Source organism: Athene noctua, chromosome 18 (assembly GCF_965140245.1).
Source record: "Athene noctua chromosome 18, bAthNoc1.hap1.1, whole genome shotgun sequence".
Lineage (NCBI taxonomy): Eukaryota > Metazoa > Chordata > Aves > Strigiformes > Strigidae > Athene > Athene noctua.
In genome coordinates, this window is record NC_134054.1 from 8,888,232 (window position 1) to 8,912,825 (window position 24,594).

Consider the following 24,594-nt stretch of genomic DNA (forward strand, 5'->3'; position numbering starts at 1 on the left):
TGAAATAGCAGCAAAAAGGACTGCATTTTAATCAGCCTATATTTAGCACTATTAGGTTTCAGAATGGCATCAGAGAAGCAAGGACAGTTACCTACTGACATTTTGTTTGACAGAAAAAAAAAAAAAGTAGTAGTCTGTGCTGTTAGGAGCTGATATGGGAGTCACTGGGGACTTGTGGGTGTGTATGAGAAAGATTAGGGAAAGCAAATAGCTCAATATGATTTTTGGGGTCCTTAGGGCAGCCACCAGAACATGGACATGATAGGGTAAATGGTGGCTAACACAAGTGGTGTCACAAGAAGTTGCTTTTTTAGTCATATGCAGCATCACCTTTGAGTTACTAGGATGAAACAAGCAACAGTGGCAACAGTGCTACACAGTTCCACAGGAGAGGGAGATGGGGAAGGGAATCGTTTTTTCAGCATGAGTGTAGTGTGGTGGTGAAACCACTGAACCTGAGAGCTCGGCGTTGCCTGGTCGCAGGGGTGCTGATGGCCCATGAGCTGTACGCAGGCTGTGGAGAGGCTCCGAGATCCTGGTGAACTAATTGAATGCTGTTTGCACCTTGCTTGTATTTGAAAAGTCATATTATATTAATGCAGGTGGCTTTGTATTGGTGCTATCAGCCTGGGAGAAATGATGAGGGAAACCTTGAAGAGAAATTAGCTAGATGTAGCAGAAGGTAGTGGTTGTGCTGTAAAGGGACTTAGGTTAAAGGATGCTGATCAGCTGGGGCTTGCACTTTGAACTTCGGTTGCAGACAGGCTAATACCCTGTCTCAGGCTGGGATGTGTCTGCTCTACTCATCTGGACAATAACCTGCAGTTTCTGGCAGTAATCTCCCAACCTGCAAAATTCAGCGATGTGTGAACAGATCCCTGCATGCTGAGAGACTGGCTTTCAGAAATCACGGGTAAATTACTCCTGTAGGTGCACACAGTGGTTTATATTGCATATAAGGTATTCTACGTTGAGAGGATTCTCCCTACCAGCTTTCCTGTGCTTGGCTCCTACTGCACTTTGGTGAAGTAGGTGTGAACTAGGAGCAGAACTGGGTGTAGCTATAGGGCCTGCTTTGGTGCTTCCTCTAATGTCTGATCTGCCTCTTAAAACCGCAGTGGCACACGGTGTAGATGTGCTATCCCTGTGTATAGCAGTTACACTGCAAGTTCTCTCTGTTTTGGCATTCTCACAAAGTAGTATTGTTGCTGCAAGACTTCTGGTTTTGGTTCAATTACCAGATCTTCGGTTCTTAGCCTGAAGACTTTCATCATAGTTTTAGTAAGTATAATCTTAGGAGTTTAGAACGTAGGAATAAACCTGGAAAATAAAGGGTAATCCATTTGGCAGTCAGAAATGAGCTAAGTGTCCCCTCACAGCCAGTTTGATCCCTCTGGCTAATGCACAGGGTGTCATCGCTCCACAAACACAGGGCGAGAGAGATGGGGAGTAGAAACAAACACCAACGTGGAACATCCCAGCGCCACGATCACTGCAGTGTCTTGCACAGGCACGTCCCTGGATGTTTGGGTTTGAACACAGGGTCATCTACACACCAGCGTGCATGCTGTGTTCTGGTTATACAGGTAGAGGACAGATCTGCTATGTCTCTTCATTTTTACTGCAGTAATTGGTGATTTTATTTTCCATAACAGCAACCATTTCAAATAATTAATTTTCTCCATAGTCCCCCTGAGATTTGTGTCCCTTCCAACTTGTGATCATGTTACATTTCAATGAATGTAATCTATGCTATATGTTACACTCAATATGTTTTCAGAAATGCATTATTGTAGCCCATAGTATGTTATCAGTCGTGGCATAAATATGTTTCAAAAGGCAATACATGTTATTGTTACCAATTTGAAATGAAAAACTTGGGTAGTCTTTCATTTCAAACCAACATGTCAACCTATTTTCCCCATGCTCATCATTACTTGGCAAGATTCAAGGTCTGGATATAATGTATATCAGCATTACTTGGCAAGTGCCATACATTACTAAGAAATTAGAATTTGGCTTCAAGAGGGAATAAATTAACAGATTGTTTATATCGTCATAGTTTATGTCTACCAATGAATGAAGTGTTTCAGAGAAAAAAGCCTAGTGTTTAAATAAGGTAAATAAACATGTTCACAGATCAACCAAAGAATAAAACTAGGAACAAGGGTATTCTGGCGTGTTTTCTCATTAATATGATGTAACATATCCTTCCATGTTATACTGTGTTGGAAAAAGAGCTGTTCAGTATTTTTTGAATCAACTTTTTGTAGAAAAGCTTTATTTGATAATTTTCTGTCCTGAAATGTTGTTCTTTTTCTCTCTTTCTCTTTGGTCTACCATATTTTTCACTGATAACACAAATGCAGGGGAATAAGAAGAGTCAGGAAATAAGATGCTTTACAAGAACATTTTGGTTATTCATGAAACTCAAAATTATGTGTTTCCAAACCCAGTATGAAAAGTTACAGTAAAAAAAAGACAATGAGTCTTGTTTAGAGGGATTAGCAGGGCTAAGGTATATATTCACTGCTCATTTGCATTGGAGTGCATTGTATATGTTTTGAATAACACAATTTTTTTTGTTGTTGGAGGCAGAGGACATTTAAAACCAATTTTATAGCCTTTCAAAGATAGAGTGAATTTGCCTTAAAGCATGGGGCTGGTAGTATGTACCCCATAGAATGCTTGCCCTGAGTTTGCAGATTTATATTTTCTTAAACATGTGTACTATGCAAAAGAAAGAAGTTGGACAAATTCTTTTGATGTCTCCCTGCACTGTTATAATTCTTGACAGAATAACTATTTATTGGCAAATGAATTCCTACAGGAGAAGCAGCATATTGGATTCCTCTGCATTTTATCTTTCATGAAATATAGCAGAATCATCAGTATACACATCAGTGGAGAGCAGGGAGAGACTTAGTGAACTGAGAGCAAGCTTGCTCCAAAAGCCCATGTTCTTACCATTAAAAGGTTAAAAAGTTTTTAAAAGTCACAGTCAAAACTTCTTTTTCCTGAAGAAGTTGATACGCTGATATATTCTATTGCATGTGGAAGATGCTGATCTAAAGGAATAGGCCCTTCTGCAGTTGCTGGAATTAAATAGATGTGCCAAAACAAAGTTGGCACAGTTGCTCCATGTGTGGTAATATTGAGGCTCTAAGGAAACCAGTTATTTCAAAAAATCTTCCCATTACATGTAAAGGAAATTGTTCAGGAGTAAAGTACTCCCCTGTCATACTACAGGGTTTCCATACAGACACAGGCTTATTCACAATGTCTTTCTCGTATTTCTTTCATGGGCAGAGCAGTTCAATTGTGCATGTGCTGGAGCCATGCCTCCTGGTGCATCTGGGAATGTCCAGATGTGTGACTTGAATCCACGGCTGCCTTCAACGACCAAACTTAATGAAAGGTCTGAAATCTGCCAGAACAGGTTGCTTTTCTAGTTGATCCTGTCTAGGATAGGAGGGATGGATTAGAAAACCCTTGGAGATACTTCCAGCTCTGTTTTTCTCACCTGTTCCAAGATAAAAACTATCACTTACAGGATGCTGATTGCCTGATTTTGTTTAAAAAAGAAAAAAAAATAATCAAATCTTTTGAACCTAATTGGCCCGAGACCCAGAAATAGTGGGCATTTCAGTACACAGAAAATTACTAAAATGTGGAGAATTCTACATCATGTTACTTAAGCTGAGAATTTTAGACATAATTTCTTTGCTGCAGGAGATGGATTACATTGTAGTCACTCACCTTTAGCGGCTTCTTTTTTCTTGTTGTCTTGATTTTTTTTTTTTTTCTCTCTCTCTTGTAAAGATAGTAATGATGAAGATGAGGAAGAGAGGTAAGAGAAAAATACGTTGCAAACTCATAATAGCATTTTTATCTAAACTCAACAAATATTTTGTAACCTCAGTAGAAGCTGAACTGTTGTTTTCTCGTTTTGATCTTTTGACCATTTTGATGCAAATTCGTCAAAAATTTCTTCAGAAAACCTCCTTGTGGCTTGTTTCTGTAATATTAAGACAAAAAAACCCTATCATATTTACATCCAGTGACCTACAAAAAAACCCCTCACCTAACTCTTTAAAGTACCATAATATTATGGCATCGCAATGCCACTAAAAGCTCATCATGTATCCCAGCTGTTAAAGACAGGTTTTTGATGTGACTCTGTGAAGTTTGCTTATTTTGTTCCTCAATTCTGGCTGTTGTTTTATGAGTTGCTAATTTATGGCATTCTTTAGTGCTTTTACTGGATACCCTTACAGAATCATGGCACCGCCAGCAACGTGTCTGCATGCCACAAAGAGAGCAGCCCCAGTACTCCAAGCAATTGTTGACAAATTTTTTACTGCTGAAGGTCCCATGTTGTTTGGTGCAAGCAAAGGAGTACTCTTTGCATAATGTGTTTTCTGTATTTGTTGGTTTTAGCGTTCTGTGTGTGTGGCCAAATTGCTGCCTGAGGTGTCAGAAAATCAAATGTCTCTGTATTGTTTATCTGCAGTGCACAGCTAGAAAGCCCTAACTGATGTGTTTTCAAACTCCGTGGTGTTGATTCCAGAGATGATAGCATCCCTAAAAAACAAAACAAAACAAAATAAAGCAAGAATCCAACGTTTGCATATGTCATCATTGCTCTCAGTCAGTAAGTGATTCAGTTCAAGTACATTCAGAGGCCTGGCAGTCGTGTTTCCAGATACCTGCCTAAGTAAATACTGCATAGGAAATAGAGGTGAGCATGCTAAAAGCTTTGCAATCCTGTGCCAGTTTGATTTGTCCTTTCCAGAACTAACCCTTTTGTCTTGTGTGGTGGACTTTTACAATGACTGCTGACAGGAAACTGTTGGATCCGGCTGTGGTGAGATTGAATGAGATGCTGGATGTCATCAGCTGAAATACAACTAAGGCAAAAAAACATTTTCAAGACACTTGAAAATGATGACAGTTCACACATTTTTTTTCTGGGAAGGAAGGCTACCAGGAATTTAGGATAAAGAAGGTTTGGAGTTTGAAAATTCATTTGCACATCTCATACTGTTGAGCCTCCGAAAAAAAGAAAAATCATAGTATGCATGCATTTGGCTAGCTGCGATACTGTGCATATTTATAAGCCAAAGAACTAGCAATCAAAGTTCAAATGTTCCACAGAAATACCATTTCAAAACACTGTCAAGGAAAACTGAAGGACGGGGGAAATTTGTGACATTTTATGATACTGGCAAATTTGAAGTAGCTGGAAGGTTTAGAGCTAGATCCTCATGTAGTATAAATCATTACTTTCAGTGTTACTCAGATTCTTTATACCAGCAGAAATCTGACCATTAGGCTACACATAATTGTTGAGAAAGCAAAATAACCTGATTATAACCAAAAATGATGTTGTTGAGGGCTCACATTTAAAACATTCCACTCCCCAAAACCCAAAGAGACCCAAAGCCTGTAGGAGGCAAGGGTAGGCTAAATGGAACCAAGAAAAGAAAAACAAATCAGGAGAATGGAGTTAGTGTTGAGTCAAAACAAGACAGTAAAGGCTTCTGGGAAGAAAAATCCATTACTTTTTTTTTTTTACTATCTGTCAGGAAGATAAATCTTTCTCTCTGGGGTAGCATTTCAGCCCTGTATACCCTCTCTATTCTCATTAGAGGCACAAAGCCTCCACGCAGCACCAGAGGTTCAGTACATCTCCCTCCCCATCCTCACAGGCGCTTGGCTCCACGTGAGTGCCAGAGCAGCACTTGGGTATAAACAGGCAAGTCTGAAAACCATCAGCATGGATCCCAAGTTCAGGTGTCATCCTAAGCCTCAGCCCCATCTGGGGATGCTCTGAGTGCAGGCTGCCTGCAGGGTCTGCCTTACCTGTCTGCACACAGAGCCCACGTTCCCTGCCTGTGGTTCCTTCGCATGTTCTTCACTGGTTTTTATCAGCCTACCGTTTGCATATGTTTCATTCATTTTTCTATTTTTCACATGGATTTTGTAAAAGAAAATACTTTCAGTTTTCCAGAACAGAAACAGTTGCTCTGGCGCTAAGAGTAGGGAACCAGTATCAAAGCTCCTTTTACTAAGACAGGCTGATTTTTATTCTCTGCAAGACTGCCAGTGTGGATTTCAGGCATATTTGTTGGATAGCTTTTCTAACGTTCACTGCAGCTGCACAATATATTTGCAGTACCTCTTGCACAAACTGATACATACCTACATCTATGATGTAAATGAATAAATGTATCTGTGGTCTATGCAATTAAAAACAAATGGCCATGTAAAAAAGATAGCAGAGTTGTTTCCATATGATGGTGATATCCATAAAAATAGATCATTGCACAGTAAATGATTGGTTTATAGATGTAGTTTTCCTTTTACTTTAAAATGCCAGTTGGCTGAAGCACGTTCCCACCTCTACCACCTGCTTGAGTTATTATTATGGGCTTTTCTCCTAATAGTGAACTAACATTGAAATATAAATATATTCTTTATTCTTTGAAGATCTGGCACTTATCGGCAGTGGTTATGTGTCTGTGTGGGTGTCTGTAGGTGGACATTGCTGTGCAGCTGCTGAATTCACTCATTAAAATAGTAATAGGGAAGTCCTGGCTTCACCAAAGGAAAGGCAAAATTGTCATTACCTCAAAATTCATCCCACTGTCAGTAGGATGAACAGTTGAGGCAGCTTTGACTCATCCCAGTATTTTTATTTTTTAAAAAAATTAATCCTAATTGTCTGCTATAATAATGCATTGGTAATGCTTTGATAGGGAGTTAATATTACTTTTTTCCAAGGAGCAAAATCTAACTGCAGCTAGCTGTGCCTAGTTAGGCAAGCTGAGGACCCTGTCCTAGTATGCTAGGATTTTTGTCCAAGGGCTGAATCAACCATGAAAGCCGGTTGAAATCTGGAAAAGAATTATTTGTTTAGAAATAGATTCATAAAGTATTTGGCATATTGGGACTGTCTAATTTCTTTAGGAACTTGTTAGGATGCCAGGAGGATCTGGTTACTAATTTAACAAGAATTTTTACAAAATGACAAAACAAACCGGTATTTAAATTCAGTGTAATTTATTCTCTGCTCACAAGGAGTTTTTAGTTGAATAAAGACTCCAAGGAGTTTTCAGAAGAAAGGAATAGTCAGTGGAGAATATATACTCCCAGCATTGGTCTCATTCAGTGATGCTCATTTAATATTTTGTAACCAACTCAACAGCAGCATTGTCTTTAGACAAACTAAAGAACAGTCTTTAGTTTGTTTTTTCTTTTCACTTCTCTTCTAGCTGCACTTGGATGGTCGGTTCCACATCAGTGTCACACGTAGAGATAGGGTAACTCTGCTACCATCATCGCAAGCATCGTAATCATGCTGAGCAAAGGTGTCTGGGTGCAATATCAAGTTCTGAGCTGTTTCTTTGGAACTGGAACACCCATATTGCAGGAGCAGTGCATCAATGTTCGTGCCTTTACGATGTTACCTTAGTGAGATGCTGTGGCATAGCTGTAAATGTTATAAAATAAGAAGTTAAGCATTGCAAGTTGGACTAAAATGCCAGAGCAACGTGTTTATCACTGGGAAGATAAATCATGTCAGAAATTCCAACAAGTCTGTCTCCTTCCTGTGAACAGAAATCTATCCAGTGATCAGCATAGATTCCTAATAACATAAAATGAGAATACTTTATGATTAAAATTTTGCCTATGAATTCACTTTTTTATTTTCACTCAACTTTCATTCAGGAGTTGTCAGCAAATAGAAAATTCTCCATTACTGAAGTGTGTGAGTGTGTGTTCATATGTTTACTTAATTATTCACAATTTTTACTACACTCCATTAGTACGTGCTGAATTCACTGTAGGCATAATTCCAGTAACGTTAGTGAATTCTTGTTAGAAGTCAGTGTGTATGTTTGGAGGGTGAGTGGATGATGTCCAGATCTATTTGCGTGTTTTGACGGTTTATGTAAAAATACGGCTGTGTTTTCTGCCTTCGTGTGTAGTCTCTGTGATTTCCTCTTCTATATGGTGACAGGCACAGACTTCAGGATGACTTTTTAGATTCCACAGCAGTATAAATTTGCCAACATCCACCTCACTGTGCATTGGATCAGAGTTGGAAAGGATATTACATGCCTTTACTGATGGCAAAGAATGGTGATTTGAGTAAGAGTCCTTCTGATTTCTTCCTCCATAGATCTGAAAATTAGCTTTTAATTACACTGATTACAATATTCTCATTAGAAACAATCATATTATCGTAAGGTTCTGTTTAAGACAAGCTCTTCCAATTTTGGAGATGTGTTAACTTTTCCTTCTGCTGTCATTTTCACCATACTTTTATCCTTATCTGCTCTAGCAAATCAAAGGTCTGGTTTTGACAATTAAGTTCATATTATCTTTCTTTTTCTTTTTTTCTCCTGAAGCCTCTAATAAGGTACCTTAGAAGTAATATTCTCTTGTTTTCATCAATGATATTTTTCTTTTCTATAGCCAGGAAGTCAAACATTGCAGAGTACTTCTTGGTTTGTGAGTACTTGTGACACTTCAGGCTGTTTCAGTAACAAGACAGAATTCTCTATGCATGCATTGAAGGTCCGTGAATGCTTGGATTTTGCACTGTATTTGTGACTTCTCTTAGTCCATTTTTATGTACAGTAAGCTTTGACTTGTCAGCTTTTAGAAATGGCTACTGGTGTCAGAAATGGGAATGCTCTAATTATACACCTTTTGGGACATTATCAGGAGTTTCACAAACAGTGATGTATGCACTGAAAACAGCTGGAGAACAGCAGAGAAAAACCATGGCCCTCTGTCAGCTTTATTAGCTCATCTGATAACAAAATGAAGCCTGTTTAATCAGAGAAATGTTGATTGGAATGTACTTCTGGAGGGCTGTAGTTCAGTCTCCTGGCTGAAGAAATTGCCCACGCTGCATCAGGTCAGTCTTGCCATTTCTGAGTCTTCAGGACCTCTGAAGATGTAGTTTCTGCAGCCTCTCCTCTTGACCTTTCCAAAGGCTATGCTACCCTCATGGTGAAAATCCTCTGCATTTCATTTCTCCTGTACTGAAGGATGAGAGTGCCATAGAAAGCCCTAAAAGCTGAGCTTTGACTGTGGAGGACTTCTCTCAATTTAGGCAAAAGTGTTTCCTCTCACAGCCTCCTCCTACAGCCATCTCCTGAAGGAAGGGCTTTCTGAATCCTCTGTGGTTTTTGACAATTGTTTAACCAGGTACATCAGTCAGGCAAGCTTAACATGAGCATAGGCGGCTAATGCAGGGGCCCTTTTTGCTGAAAATGCAGCTTAAAGTCATTGCTTCTCAACAGCTGATAAATTTTGTAGTGATCCTTATGAAAGCTCACTGCCGGAAATCATAAGATTTTCGTAGACCATTACAGCAATGCTATAGCAATATATTATTTAGTAAACAGACTTTCATGCACAGTTTGTTTCATATTATCGTCACACACTTTAGTTCAGCTTTGAAGGGTCCGGGTCTTTTTTCTCTCTTTTTTTTTTTTTTTTTTTCCTTCCTTATTTAAACCTGGGTATCTAACAGTGATGTCTTTAGCTATTTGTAAACAGATTTTCAACCACAGTTAAAGGGTGACTTTTTTATATAGAAGCACAGCACGCATTTTTGCCAGAAGTTTCAATCTCCAATAGGTAGCATTGACTTCCTACTGTGGCAGATACAGATACGCAGAAAATAACCCCTTCATGGTTCAGGAATTGAAAAGCTCTCAGATACAGACGAGACTGGCTTGACTTTTCCAGTTTTCAGACAGTGTGTTTGAAATATCTGCAGCAAATACAGTAAGGCATGACTTTGGTATTGCAGAAACTGTTTATTCACTGTGGTTAGGAACACTAGAGAGGTCGAAACAGGAATATATGTGGGCTGATTGATATTTGCTACAGAATGTACAGAGACTGAATTGCTGCGGTAAGACATAGAGATGGGCTAAGTGTGAATGCTGTTTATTGCTGAAAGTCCTGCTGTGCCTGCTGTTCTAACAGGAGTTGTTCCTCTGGATGCAGCAGTTCTCAGCTGCACTTATGACAGTATATCCTGAAGGAACATATTATTATTGAAAGAGTTTAGCAGAAACGGTGAGAACCTGAGTTTTAGATGCAGACGTATTTTTAAAAAATGTATCTGGAAAAGGCCCTTAGGCTTACTTGCAACTTATTTTCAAAGGCAGCAGTGATTAAACCATATCAGCTCTTTGTATGGTGTATTAATCTGTTTGAGCCAGCTAAGTTAAAAAAAAAATAATCACGTTTGCAGACAGTGTCAGAGCTGCTGAACATGACCAGCACTGTCACACCTGGTTTGCCTGACCACAACAGTGTTAATGCTCTTCGTGATGATGAAAACTGGCTTACACAGCCTCAGAAAACAAGCCTTTCCGAAAATACGGACAAAGTGGAGTATTTTGGACAAAAATACCTGCCACATAATTTGAAAGTAAATATTTAATAATGGCTTGTCTTTAACAGAATGCTTTCATTATCTGTTCTTTCATTCATTTGTTCACTTGCACGTATATTTGACTGCTTTGCGAGGAATAATCATGACCTGCTTCTGGTCTTTGACTGACAGGATCCTTCCTACAGTTTTATTCCGAAGGATTTTCGGTAGCAAAGGTGGCAGGCAGCATCTGCTGACAAGTATTACAGTAATTGTTAATCTGTAACGTCAAAACCACTTAGTAGCAGACTTGGGTGAAGAACTTTCTACCTTGGTCTTTATGGCTGCAAGATAATCATTACTGTGTTTCAGAGCATGACAGGACTTTCTCCTAGTATCAGATATTTGTACCGAAATCTTCTCTTGGGTGCTACTTGCATGAACTTACTTTCTATTTAAATTGTATTGCCAGTGTGCTTAGTTGGGGGAAATAAATTAAACAATGCAGCATATTGCTCTGCTTTGCTCAATTTTAATTTTGGCTTGAGTAATCTATTTGGCACTGCAGACAATCTGTGGTCACAAACAAACTGAAAGCAAGTGTATTTTGATTAAGTTAATAGTAGTAACTTAATGGTTTCAGAGCACCATCAACTTGACAGATACAACAATTCTGGGATTTTGACTTCTCTAGATGTATTCTAGAGGGAGCTGAAAAATGAAAATCATAAGGGCTCATTTCGGAAGAGAAATCACAATGGGAACTAGTATGTTTTTGTTAGAACTGGTAAATGTGACCTGAGGTCTGGAGATGAGAAAAAAACCAGGTTGATATTTTGAATTAGGTTCTTCTTTGCTCAGAATACCATAGTCTTGGAAATTTTCTTGCAAAGAATAACATTTATTGAAATGGAGATTAATTCTTGATATTTATGAGGATTTAAGAATTTCCACCCTAGATCTTAAAGGAGAGCTTCTTTGAAGAAAGTTACCCAAAAGACAGGAAAATCTATTTCTAATGTTGATTTTAGTGCAGGCTGTTCAGTAACCATTTTCTCTGTAATTCTCACTGGCCAGAGTTTAGGTCCAGCAAGTGCTGTGTTGTCAAAGTAACAAATCATATTGGTTTCAAAATGCCTATCATGTCTTTGATGTTATCTAAATAATACTGATTGTGAGCAAAATTTGCCATCCTGCTGTCAATTTGATTCTTCTAGAAATTCTAAAATTAGCACAGGACACGAGCTCTACCTATGTCATGAGTGACAGTTCACTGATGTATTTGGTTTACTTCTTAAGCTTTCGAAGCATAAACTTTAAGTCCATTTGTCAACTGGTTTTCATGCCCCCCTCAACCCCAACATCCACCCCCCATGGGAGAATTGTTGAATCATATTTCAAACCAAGCAAGGTCATTTTAATGTGGCTTTCTACCTTCCAAACAGCTTTGATTTTTGAAAAGTTTTCATGAAAGTTCTAAAACGCATTAAGAAGGTATGTTTGTAGGGGTTTTATTGTAGGTATATTTTCTAGCTGAGAGAAATATTTTCTTTGTAGTGCCAGTGCAACTGGAAATATTGGTATTACTGAACATCTGTTTATTTTTTTTCTCATGTTCAAGTATCTCATTGTTAACCCCCAGACTTTCTGTTATTCTGTGGTCTAGACATGCAAACAAATGTATTTCCAAGGTCTCAGAAGACATGAGGTGTGTTATCTCTTGGGACTTGTGATAATATCCATCCCTTGTCTTTGCTGATACAGGAAAATAAAGGCAGGCTTTCATAATATTCCTGTGATCATCAGTTGTCATGTGATTTATTCTATGATCTTGCTATTACACTTGCCTCTTTCTTGTGACTGTCAAAGTATTTTATCTTTGAACCTTCATATACATAGGATGTCCTTATATATGCTCGTATACAGATATGTGTGCATATAAATACGTGTGACCCCCCTTATATATTTATAAAAACTGTATAAAATAGGTACATGGTTAAAATGCTGTCTAGTCATAAGGAAAAGATGAGTCAAATGACATGATTATACATCTAAATATAGATAGAGGATTAGACAGGGCTCTTAGAAAACAGCTCATTTTAACTGGAGGCCTTAAGATGTTTTTACTGCTGGATATAAACACATTCCATGGAGGATGTCACTGAACTAAGAAGCTGTCATGTGCCAAAGTGAATTTTTCAAACTTGTAGTGAACAATCTCTAGCTAACATTTTGTTTTGTGCTTTAGATAAAACTATGCTGATAGGTTGGAGATTTTTTTTTTTTTTTTTTTGGCCCTTTGAGGGGAAAGTATCTATTCGTAGAAGTGCTGTAATCTCTTGTGGCATTCTATACAAATAGTTTTAATCTATTTGCTTTGAGCATGTATTACCATTTGCCAGTGATTGCAGCTTCAATGAAACGTCTGAGTGTTGTCTGTTCACCCTGTACTGTATGAAGCAATTACCTTTACATACTAATATGTGCTTGTAATTTTTCTTTCTATTTTCTTTCTCCAAACATGAGAGCAAACACTTTTAAGAGGGAAGAAATATTCTTTTATCAAAAGTTCTGGTAATTAACACAAACAAGCAAAGCCACTGTCTCCTTATTTGATAACGATGTTTTATAGATGGAGTGTTTGCTCCCTTACATAGGAAAAACTTGAACACTTTGCCAACACAGGAACTCCATATAAAGTGGGGCATAGGGGAGGTAATTTCTTTAACTGGTATATTAGCTAGCTTTTTCTCTGTGCTTAATGTAGACTGCCTACAGAGTGGGGAGTGCTGCACAACTCACCTCCAGAGGAAACAGATAAAAAGGGATGAAAAATACAGTGGGGGAGAGGAAAACGGAGGAGTTTTGTCTTTGTTGTGCTGGTCAGAAATGATCAATGAACAGGTGTGTCATGCCCTTCTGCCGTTTATTATCTTTTAAGGAATCTAAATTTCACACGATATTTCTTAGCTTCCAGGTGTATACAAGCTATTCCCTCACCCCCTGCCTATTTTTTTATTTCATGCTAACACTCTTTGATTTTATAATGGGTTATATCCCTCATAGGATGCACTATGTGACTGGCAGGAGCCTCTCTCTGTGACCTTTCCTCCCAGGTTGTGCTTTTTTGTAAGGCAGAATAAAAAAATTGGCTGGTTGGCTGGTCCATTGCTGTGGATGGTCCCATTTAATACCTTTTTTGTACATAAAAATCTACCCTTGTTTGAACATCAAAAAAGCTACATCTTGTGCAGATTTGCTGCCACTTCAGCTGATGAATAAAAAACAATGTATTAATTATATGAATGAAGGGAAGGAAAAATTCAAATGTTTCCTGAATTACCAGCAGGGGATGAACTAATCTGAGGAAGAGGAGAGCTGACCCAAGCTGAACTTTGGAACAGAAGGAGACCTAGCGAAGGAGTCCAGACAGATTCGTTAGTATGTTCTAAAAAACATTATCATATGTCCTGTACTGTTGCATTATCAAATGTCACACCTGCCCTGAAAGATTTAGACCATTTTCTGAAGTTTAGTTGCCGTTCTGGAACTGGATGCCTGTGTTCTGAGCCCAGCCTTCTGTAGGAGCAGGTGGTTTCTCTATGCAGGAGAAAACTTCTGCCTCGGTGCTTTCATAATCACACTTCCAAAGTGCTCAGGGGCTCCTGAAAAAATCTCTTGCAGTCAGCTTTGTTTGCATCTCAACAGTGTGTGCTTTGGGACTTTTACACTGCTTTTCTTTTTTGATCATTATTTTTGCAGTTCTACTGTCTGCACATTTTATAACTTTTGTACTAATAAACTCTTCTACTTTAACAACTATTAATCTGGGCGTTTTTAAATCACTGTGGATACTCCCATTTGCTCTTGAACGTTTTAGGAATCATAAATGCGATGCGATGTAAATCTATAAATGAAATATTACCTCTCATAAAACCTGCATAGGTTTTTTTTTTGCCTTGGTTATTTTATAGCCTGCTCTCTATGGTCATATTTGTATCATCAATGTCTTTCTCCTTGCCTCTTGAATATCAAAAAATCTACTAATTATTGAACAGTCTCTCTAAGTTAAGCCAAATAAAGACTTAATAAATTCTCAGATTCAAGCCTTCATCCATGTAATATTTCATACACATACTTTAAATGCTGTTCATCTAGCTGAAATATCTAGTTGAGAATGTCCATAGATAGATGTCATTTTCTCTTCCCATATGTAATCTGGAAACAGAAAAAAAAAAATTACCCTGTATGCTGTTTTTTCTGTTTCATTTGAACGCTACAGGTAGATACTTTTTTTCTCTCTTCTCTGATGTACCAACATGCTTTAGCACTAGAAGTCTTTTTAAGTTGTGATAACTTTAATTCACCTCTGATTATTACGCTGAGAAAACTCAAGTTTTTGAGTTAACTTGAGATAAGCACAGACAGTTGCAGGTGTTTCATCCAAACTATTTGAGTCTGGGGAAGATTTCTAGGATTTTTTTGTCAGCCAGAAATTTCATAACAGGAATTTTCTGTGTGGGCTAATTCATTTTACAAATTGGATAAATTGAACAGTTTAAAACATTTTAGTAGTTTTGAGAGGGAAATAAAAAAATAACAACAAACTTTTGCATTTTTTTTCTTCTTTGTATCTGTTTTTAACGTTCTTGGGGAAGGGACAAGATGGTATAGATCACAAAAAGTGTGGTGATGTCTAGGACAGAGGCCGTGATTCAGTTTACCTACTGCGTCTCAAAAGAGTGATGACTGATAGACTGAGCACAGCTGTGTTTCATCACTATAAATCTGCAACTGCAAATAACTTTGGCTTTGCAGTGACTCTGCAAAGCTCTAGACTTTGAGCTGACAGAATCATGAGACTGCTGAAGTGAACGGACCTATGATAAATTTACACCAGTGCAATTGAGAATAGAGTTCGACTATTTCTTAAAGACAATAACAGTGATTTTCTGTTAGCATTTTCTATAAGTTTCTTGGTCTTTTTAGCATAGTATCCAATTATTAAAAAAATTTGCTTAATGAATGTGCGTGTCGTGATTATTTTATTATACGGCAGTAGTGTTTCTGATCAGAGTAAATGGTAGTGTCCTTCACAGTGTCTTTTAAATGAGATCAGGAAATTCTTCAATGTAGTAAACATTCTCTGAAATCTTTTGCTTTGATTGGGTAGCGAGATACAAATGGACCATTAGTTTCTAGGTGAGCTTAATGCCTCATACGATACCTGCACGTAACGCATTACCTTAATGGAAATACCAACAGACTCGTGGGACCTTGGACTGTGCTCTTCTCAGTAGCTGCTGTAGTGCACAGGGGATGTTGTGATTGATGCAGTGTTGATAACGCTGCCGACTGACCTGCCCAACTCACCCTGCAGCCACCCTAGGGACAAAATTTTGTGCTTAGCACTCAGTAGATGTTGAGGAACATTATCTTTCACCAAAAAGCTTTCAAACCTGAAACCAGCTTGCCTTCTCAGCAGAAATGGGGGAAAACAAGTAGTTGTAGTAGGCTGGAAACAGTGTCCATTTGGGATTACAGAAATAATAAAGTGAAAAGTAAAAGAACTAATAAAAACAGGTATGTTAATGATCATGTAATGCTTCAAACCAGAAAACAGATGACTTGGCATCCTTGATAATCTGTATTATAATTCACTAATAGATGTTTTTATTTTAAATCCTGCTAGTCAGATTATTTCAAAAAGCCGTTATAATGATATTTTATAATATTCTTAATATCTGAGACTATTCAGTACTATTACTGTCAAAAGTAAAAAGTTAATTAAGACAACTATGGGCCTAGCATAGGGAGGCTCATTGTGGAAAACAAGCATCTGTTCAAATCGCTTTTGTGAGTTTTTTATAATCTTTACTAACAATAACCAAAACTAGCCTGAACCTCAATACTTGTTCCATTTTAAGACTAGAAATCGAAATCTGTTCTGTTACAGAATGCATTATTTATGTGGGTTTTTTTAAAAACCCTATTGTATTTTTTTTCCTTTTGTATTTTGGGATTCCCCAAAAATGACCATGATTGTAAGTGGCAAAACTTCTTGCAGTAAATGGGGAGGACCCTGACCATTTTGCAGACCTGAGATTGCATCCAAACTCCTTTGCAGTTTTCCAGGCAAAAAGGCTTTCCTTCTGTCCTTTCCAGTGGGGCTTCAGGTAAGAAATAGATTGTATGTTCTGTTGGTCCAACTGATGAAAAGATGCATGTCCACCTGAGTGATTTGTTGCACAGAAATAATGGGTACATAGACAAGGTCTGTCTACTGTGGAGTTCTTATCTAAGTAAATTCAGATTCTTAATTTACTGTTGTCCAAACAATTTTTGAGTTTCTCTCGGTGACAATGTCATTAACACTAGGAATTTGGTCACCCAGAGTTGGACCTGTTTTTAATTTTTGCTGCTGAAAATATTCTTCTAGTTGAGAAGGTAAAAGGTAACTGAGTTCTCTTGGAAAATCTGGCTCTAGTGTGAGCTGAACAAACTTGATGTGTGTCTGGAAGCTCTGTCTCATTACATTCATGTGCTTCAAAGGATGTTGTTCCTCTCCACGTGCTTCATGACCAAAGCTGTACTCCATGAGTGCGCCTAAGCTACACTGCTGTGTAGGTAAAAAGAAGGGCATACTTGAGAGCATTCTCTGTTCAAAGCAGGGTGATTTTGTGGTAAAGCTAGGCATACATTTAACATAGCAATTTTTTAAAAGTATGTTTCTGTCTAAGCTTCTATAGAATAAATTTCTTCTAGTGCCACTTAAAATCTAAATAAATATGCATTTGGCATGATTCGAGCTGAAGATTTGTAGCTGTCTGCTTTCCTAGAATATCAAAGGCATGAGAGGAGAATGTTTGGCTCAGAGGAAGCCAGGACAGGGAAGAAAGGATGCAAAGGGACATCAGACTAAGTACAACTTTCTGAAATTAAATCCTACAGGTCAAATTAGAAACATATCTGTCAAGGTATTCTTATCACATATAGAACAGCTAATTTAAACACCATTATAAAAAGTTAATTAAGCATAATCTGCAAAAACCTGAAGTATAAAACTAAAGGACTGAAATTAATAGTGTAAGAATGAGATTCATTCAGTTTTAAACTAATGATTTTTATGTGATATCTTCTCTTAAACCATAGGCTCATTGGGGGACTGCAGGATAGTAAATTTTTATCAGGATTTAATTTTGTTTAATTTAGAGCAGGGTTCTGTAATAACATTTACCATGGAATACTCAAATTAGGTTAATTACGTGTGTCAATTTTTGTTCATAAATCATTTTTAAAAATAGACTTGGGACACAAGGTGGATAGTACACTACATTAGTGATAATGTCTTTTAGAGTGGTGTTTTTATTTGGATACAGCAGAAACTGATGGTGCTGTTCATGATGTATTTATAAAGACCATAAAGTCAGAAGTGGAAATGGCATAAGATTTGATGAGATGTCTCAGGATTAACCAGAGCAGGTTCTCCTGAATGACCATGAATCAAGTCCAAAATACGGAAATTAAGCTACTCCTTGGAAATGATGTACAGAACATGACCTGAGTACATTTCTTCACAGTGATTGCCAATAGCTTTTATAGGAAAGCAAACATCAATCATTTTGTATCACCTTTGAAAACATTTTCCAAGAGTGTGGGCATTCCACGTAGCGTTCTTCAACAAGTAGATAACAAAAGAGAGGCCTTTTGAGCTGCAGGTGTCCTCCTGTTGACAGGGTTGTCGAACTAGTGGTTCATACAGCATGTTTGGAAAATGAATCGATCCACTGAAACACTCTTTTGTTGAAAGATGTTTCTTTTCATTGCGGACACACAGTATGTGCTGCTTTCTAACGATGAAAGTATGTGCAGACATCATCCTCTTTTCCAAACACCGATAACTCTGTTTTAAAAATCAGTTCAGTTGCCAAGTGATTGCACTGTACTTATCTGCCACATTATTTACAAATCTCATGAACCTAACAGCTAGAAAATGATTAGTTAAGGGACATCATAAATCTTAACACAGCCCACACAGTAAGCACATTGGCCTGAATCCAATCCTTGCAGCTGGCCAAAACGCACTTTTTATGTAACCCAGGAAAAGAGAACTTAAATGGCTTTACATTCTCTCAGTGTGGAAAAGGCACCAGTTCTACCCACAGAGTAGCCTAGGGCAGGCTCAAATTGCAGCTTGGAGTCTCGGGGGCTACTCTAGAAGATAAGGAACCCTGTGGTCCTCTGGTCAGACAGCAACTTTCACAAGCCAGATGCTGGGGATGGGAGGCGGGCTGTTGCGTGACGAAGCTGGCAGTGTTTCACCAGAGAATAAGCTCGTCATGATAAGCAAGTCAGGAACTTTGATAGAAAGGGTAATAAAGACAATTTAATGACCTGTAGTAGGAGCAAGAAATCTGATTTATTTTTCTGATCAAACATAAAAGAATATTTATTTCCTCACAGAACTTCCTCTGGCCTATAATTATGAAAGTGAGCTGTGGTATTTGTCTGCATGATTTCTATATTGGAGTATATTCTTCCAAAGGGTAGCCATTAAAGTAGGTGCATCTGGATTTTGGGGGTCCAGCAATGCTAACAAGTACAGCACATTTTTTTCAGATATGTCAGCTTCTGAGAAAACCCAGAGGTAAAATCAAATTCCAACAGGAGGAGCTCAGTGGATACCCAGAAAATAGATTTTGTATCTGACTTTGTCATCTATCTATTGATTTCTCCGTCCAGTTTATCTGATCAGCTTTATTACCTGAATCTTTTAAAAATCTGATTTTATTTAATCCACTTATGTTTTTTTCTAGCAATCCTATTTCTGTGTTATTTTAACAGGAATCTGCAATCAATAAATGAATTAACAAAAAGGAAGAAAGATAGATTTTATTTTATTATTTATTTTTAATTTCACATTCTTTTCATTTTGTCTTCTTTTTCTTCTTGGTAGACTAGACAGAGCTTGCCGATTTATTAATTTTTTTTTTCTTCTACATAAATCTGGAATTGCTAAATGTTTATACTTAATGAGACAGTTGCCAACACCCAGCAGAGTCCCAATTTGTCTGTGCTTTGTGGGTAAGTCTATTAACTGCACTGAGATTGCAACACCCATTTAAGTGTTATGACTCTAATAATATGTGCTTTTGGTGGTGATCAGAGAATACACATTTGTCTGGGACAGAGAATGAGTGGCATGCAGAGCACACACGTGTGCACACACAGACAAATCAATGTTTTAGTGGACTAAACAGACATAGTACAATAAAGAGAGAAAAGACAGGTTGATGTTGGTTTTGGAACGGACACGGCTGTCTCTTGTGTTCATGGATTTGAGCCCCTGTGAATCCAGGGACCCCATCATTTCACTGAGTCATGATGGGAAGCCAAACCAGTGGTTGTACAGGAAAGTCGTATCTCGTTCCCACCACACAGGGTGGTGCAGGGAAGCAGTCTGACTCTTGGTATGTCCCAGCACAGACCTGCGAGCCAAAATCAGTCCCATGGGTTTGGGGTTGAGGAGACAAGCATCCCCTGCTGACGCAGCCTTTGCACACTGCATCGGGAGTTGCTCCGTATACAGCAGTATCTCAAAACCAGAAGTTATTTCCTCTCTGAAGATGCTGCCCAGGGCTTTTTCCTTCCGTGACTCCCAAGCAGCGCATTTCCACATCACTGAAATGTCACGTTACCAAACGGATGCAGGTTGTGCTGTGATGCAAATGTGGCTGCTGTTGATTAATTACGGACAGTGTGATTTTCTGTGTTTCTTTGGCTTTCAAATGACCTGAAAGTTGGTGAAATGTGGGTGGTTAGCCCTCTTGGGATAAGACTGTGCTGAAATTTGGAAATGTGATTACATCAGGGACGGTGCCCAGGTAAACTTTAATCTGGCTGAGAGTAAGAGTGAAAGCGTATCAGAACAGACTCAGCGTGGCGGCCAACTCCTGCCTACATTCTGAACTCCTGGAGAGCTTGTTCAGCTCCTGCCCAGCTCCTTGTCGCAGTTTCTATTATTTCCTGAACTGGTTCATTTGAAGTCTGTGCCGATGTGCCTGTGCATACTGCACTGAAGACTGTACACACACCCCTAGGCTCCGAGGAAGAACTGGTTAATGATGTTTATTCTGCTCAAAGACTCTTTAATTTAGCCAGCAATAGCAGAACAAGATCCAGTGTCTGAAATAAGAGTTAAAAGCATTCAAGTTGGAAATAAAAGGCCAGCTTTTTAACAGTGAGGGTAATTAATCATGGGCATAGTTCATCCAAACAATAATTTCTTATTTCATGTAGTTATTTAAGAAGGGCATGTAATTCTCACTTAAAATACAGGAATGTCTTACTGGTAAAACTTCTGTGTAGTAAAGGAGCTATTATAATTACCTAAGGACCATCAGGCTCATATTCAACTTCAGCAGTTGGCTTTATGCAGGGGTGCACACATAGTTGTAAGTGGCTTGTGTCAGGCCAGAAGATGGACCAGATTCTGCTCTTTGTCCCTTTTGGTCTTTTACAAACAAGTGGGATGTTCTCTGCAGGTGCTAGAAGGCTGTGCAGTCTAATTTTCATTCTTCAAAACCCCAGTCTCAGGACTTCTGTGCAGAATCCCTAAAGCACTGCTATTTGTTAAAGCTTTCATTGTGGGAGACAAGGAGGTGTGTGCTCCTCCTGGCTTTTGCCATCAGAGATTTATGTTTGTATTTATTAAAAAACTCTTCACTAATATGAAGTGAAAGAAGTAGTATAAAAAAAAAAAATCTAGTCCTAAAAGTTTTCTACCTTCCTAATGCTACTTTAGAACTAATACATTAATGTATTTACTTAAGAAACAAATCACTGTCTGTACTGTTTCTCACCTTCTCTTACCCAAACCTTTCTATTTCCCGTTTATTATCTCTCCTTGTAGCACAATGCTAGCTGTTTGTCAGATACAAGGCTTCACTGCTGAAATAATACACTATTCATTACTAGAAGCCTGATGATGGGATCAGCCTTATCTGAAAGTGGTTTTGGCCTTGAAGACTTGTGATCTTCTGTAAATGAATGCTTTTTGTATTACGTAATGTGACTTGTCATATTTGAGAAAGGAGAAAAAAAAATTAATTTGAAGAAAAATATTCCTTAGATACTGCATGTGTGTTTCCTTGAGGACATGAAGCTCTGGAACAATACTGACATCCAAAGCAGAATTTCCAAAGCTTAGGTGCAACTGCCATTGCTTTCCTCCCCCCCACCTTATCTTGTCATTCACATTAAAACTCCTTGTTTAGATTTCTGGCCTCTGCTCATGTTTTCACGTGTCCTTTTTGCTCTTACCTTTTCAGTAACCTACTCACCATTCTCTTCTTTTTGATTTTGGAGCTGGTTTCCAAATTGTTCCTTACTTTTGGAGAGTAAGCACAATCACACTTAAATCTGGTTGCCTTCTCCCTCACAATACTTGCCCAACACATTTACATTTTGTACCTACTAAGCTAAATTATATTTTATCTTCTTAGGATCAGGTTTTGTTCTGGTTCATGCCTGTTCACTGTGTGCAAAATTCTGATGTTTGGTAGAAAGTTGTGAATGATGTCTGTTAATAATTGGCTTACTTGATGTAACTTTGTTTTACATGTCATTCATCTCATTTCACTATGAAATCTCAGAAGACTTAGTTCCACTGAAGCCAAAATTCTGCAGACCTCAGGAGAGAGAGATTTCACTCCCAGTGTATCTTAATGAGTCTTGATTGAGAGGCAAGATCCAGGCTGGCACTCTGCACAGGAATGTCATATTTTTAGCTCATGCTGAAATGTTCTTTTTGAACACATCTACTTGTGCACACAAGTGCCAGTCCAGTAGACTTGGGAAATAGTTTTCTGTTTAAAAGTAGATCCGGATAATGCAAGAGTAATAACATTAGTTTGTTCTGATCTTTCACTGACTTTCTGATTACTTTTAGCTCTGGCTAGAGTCCAGCATGGATAATTACATTCTTCCTACCTAATTCCCCCAGTAGTTTCAGTTGCATATGGCATTCTTTGGCTCCTGTTGGCTTGTTGGGGTTTTTTTTGCTGGGAACTATTAAACTGTTCTACATTTCACCCCAGAATTGGCTGTATTTCAATAGCTTATGAAGTGTTTCATATTTTGTGTTGTTTATAAAACACCTTGGGACTAATTTGGATTAAGGGTCCCACCTGAATTGAAGGACATATTATTTCCTTCCCTGACATCTTTCATAACTCGTAGAACTTAGAATTTTACTAAATATTTCTCCATGGAATTGGTGGGGTTGGAAGGTAGCTCTGGAGATCAAATAACTCAACTGCCTGCTTGGGGCAGGGTCAGCTACAGTAGGTTGCTCAATACCATGTCAGGTTGGGTATTGAGTATTTCTAAGAATGGAGACTTCAAACCCTTCTTTGGCATCCTGTTGCAGTGCTTGACCACTCTTACTGTAAAAAAGGTATTTGTTATGTTTAAGCAGAATTCTCTGTATAGTGATTTGTGCCCTTTATCTCCTGTTCATTGATGAGATATCACTGAGAAGAGTCTGGCTCCATCTTTTTTACTGTCTCCCATCGGTGTTTATACATATTCATAAGATCCCACTGAGCCTTCTCTTCTCCAAAGTTAAACATCTCTCAGCCTCTCCTCGCATATCAAATGCTCCATGCCCTCAATATCTTCATGGCTTTTTGCTGGATTCACTCTAGTCTGTCCGTGTCTTTCTTGTCCTGGGGAGTCCAACTCTGAAGACAGCACTCCAGATGTGTTCTCCCCAGTGCTGAGTTTGAGGGGAATAATCACCTCCCTCGACCTGCTGGCAGTGCTCTTCCTAATGCCATTGAGGATGCTGTTGGTCATCTTTCCCACAAGGGCACATTTGTGGCTCTTACGCTCAGTCTGTGTTCTCAGAATTTTGAAAAGGGTCCTCCTCCTTTTACTCAATGTTTCACTTTGTTTTACCCTTTGAACCGTCACAAAAGTACAAGCTTTAGTTTAGAACTTGCTAATTTTTAAATCTGCGTACTATAATCTCTGTGATAAAATAGATTATGTTGTAGTTGCTAAAGTAGGTCCCAGACCAGAAGTTTCAAGAGAGCATGTGAGCCTGACAAACTTTATTTCTCCTAATACTTCTTGTAGTATTTGAGACTTTACGTATATCTGTGAATTAATGAAATAAGGTTACAACCAGAAAAATTAGTATTACAGTATTACAAGCACAGAGAATTAGGCTTTCTGATGACTGAGGCTGTCATATTATGTAGTTTTAAGCCTCAAAGGAAGGGATTTCAGTGGCATGAAGAACTGATTAAAAAATAATAGCATACCCTGTAACACAGATAAAAAGGCTAACCTAATTAGAGCAGTGTAAAGGCATATGGCAGTCTGGCATTCATTTCTAGCTCTGCTGCAGACTTTCCAAGTAACTTGATGAAGTTCCTTATCTTTTTCAGGTCTTTGTATCTTTATCAGTAAACTAAAGAGGAAAGACATTTCTGGATGTTCATGTTACCTTAAAACAGGGGGAGGGGAAGCCATCTTTATTTTATAGAGGGGATCCAGAGGGGAAAAGTATCTACTAATTATCAAACCTTTGAACATTGCCATAATAAAAGCAGTAGGTATATATATATTAAAAAAAATAATAATCTAGATCCACAGTTAAAATTTGCACAATGTGTGCTTTCATTTTTTTTTCTTTTTCTGGTAAAACCCAGTTGTCTTTAATTTTAAATAGTCTATGTCCAGTCTCATCACACTGTAGTGCCTACTTGAAATGAGAATTTCAGGGAATAATTGGAGAATTATATGTGAATTTTAAAAAATGAAGGAGTAAAGGTTTTCTTGGAATCCTTGTAAAGACTGTTAAATGACAGATATAAAACTGGCATAATAAAATGAAATTGTGGCACTTATAGACATGCATGATAATTTTTGCAGAATGTTGGAGTTGAAAATTCACTTCTAAGGTGCATTAATCTCTAAGTCACATTATGGACTTTTGCTACTGCAATTTGAATTGCCAAAAATATTAAAAATACCAGTTTGTGAGGGAGTTTTTGTATACTATTCTTCTTAAATGATTCTAAAAATGCTTTGTCTAACAAATCAGAGTTTTTATCTGCTCTTGGGTTGGGGATTTTATTTGTATTTTATCAACACAGAGTTTGTAATTAGTCTGGCAA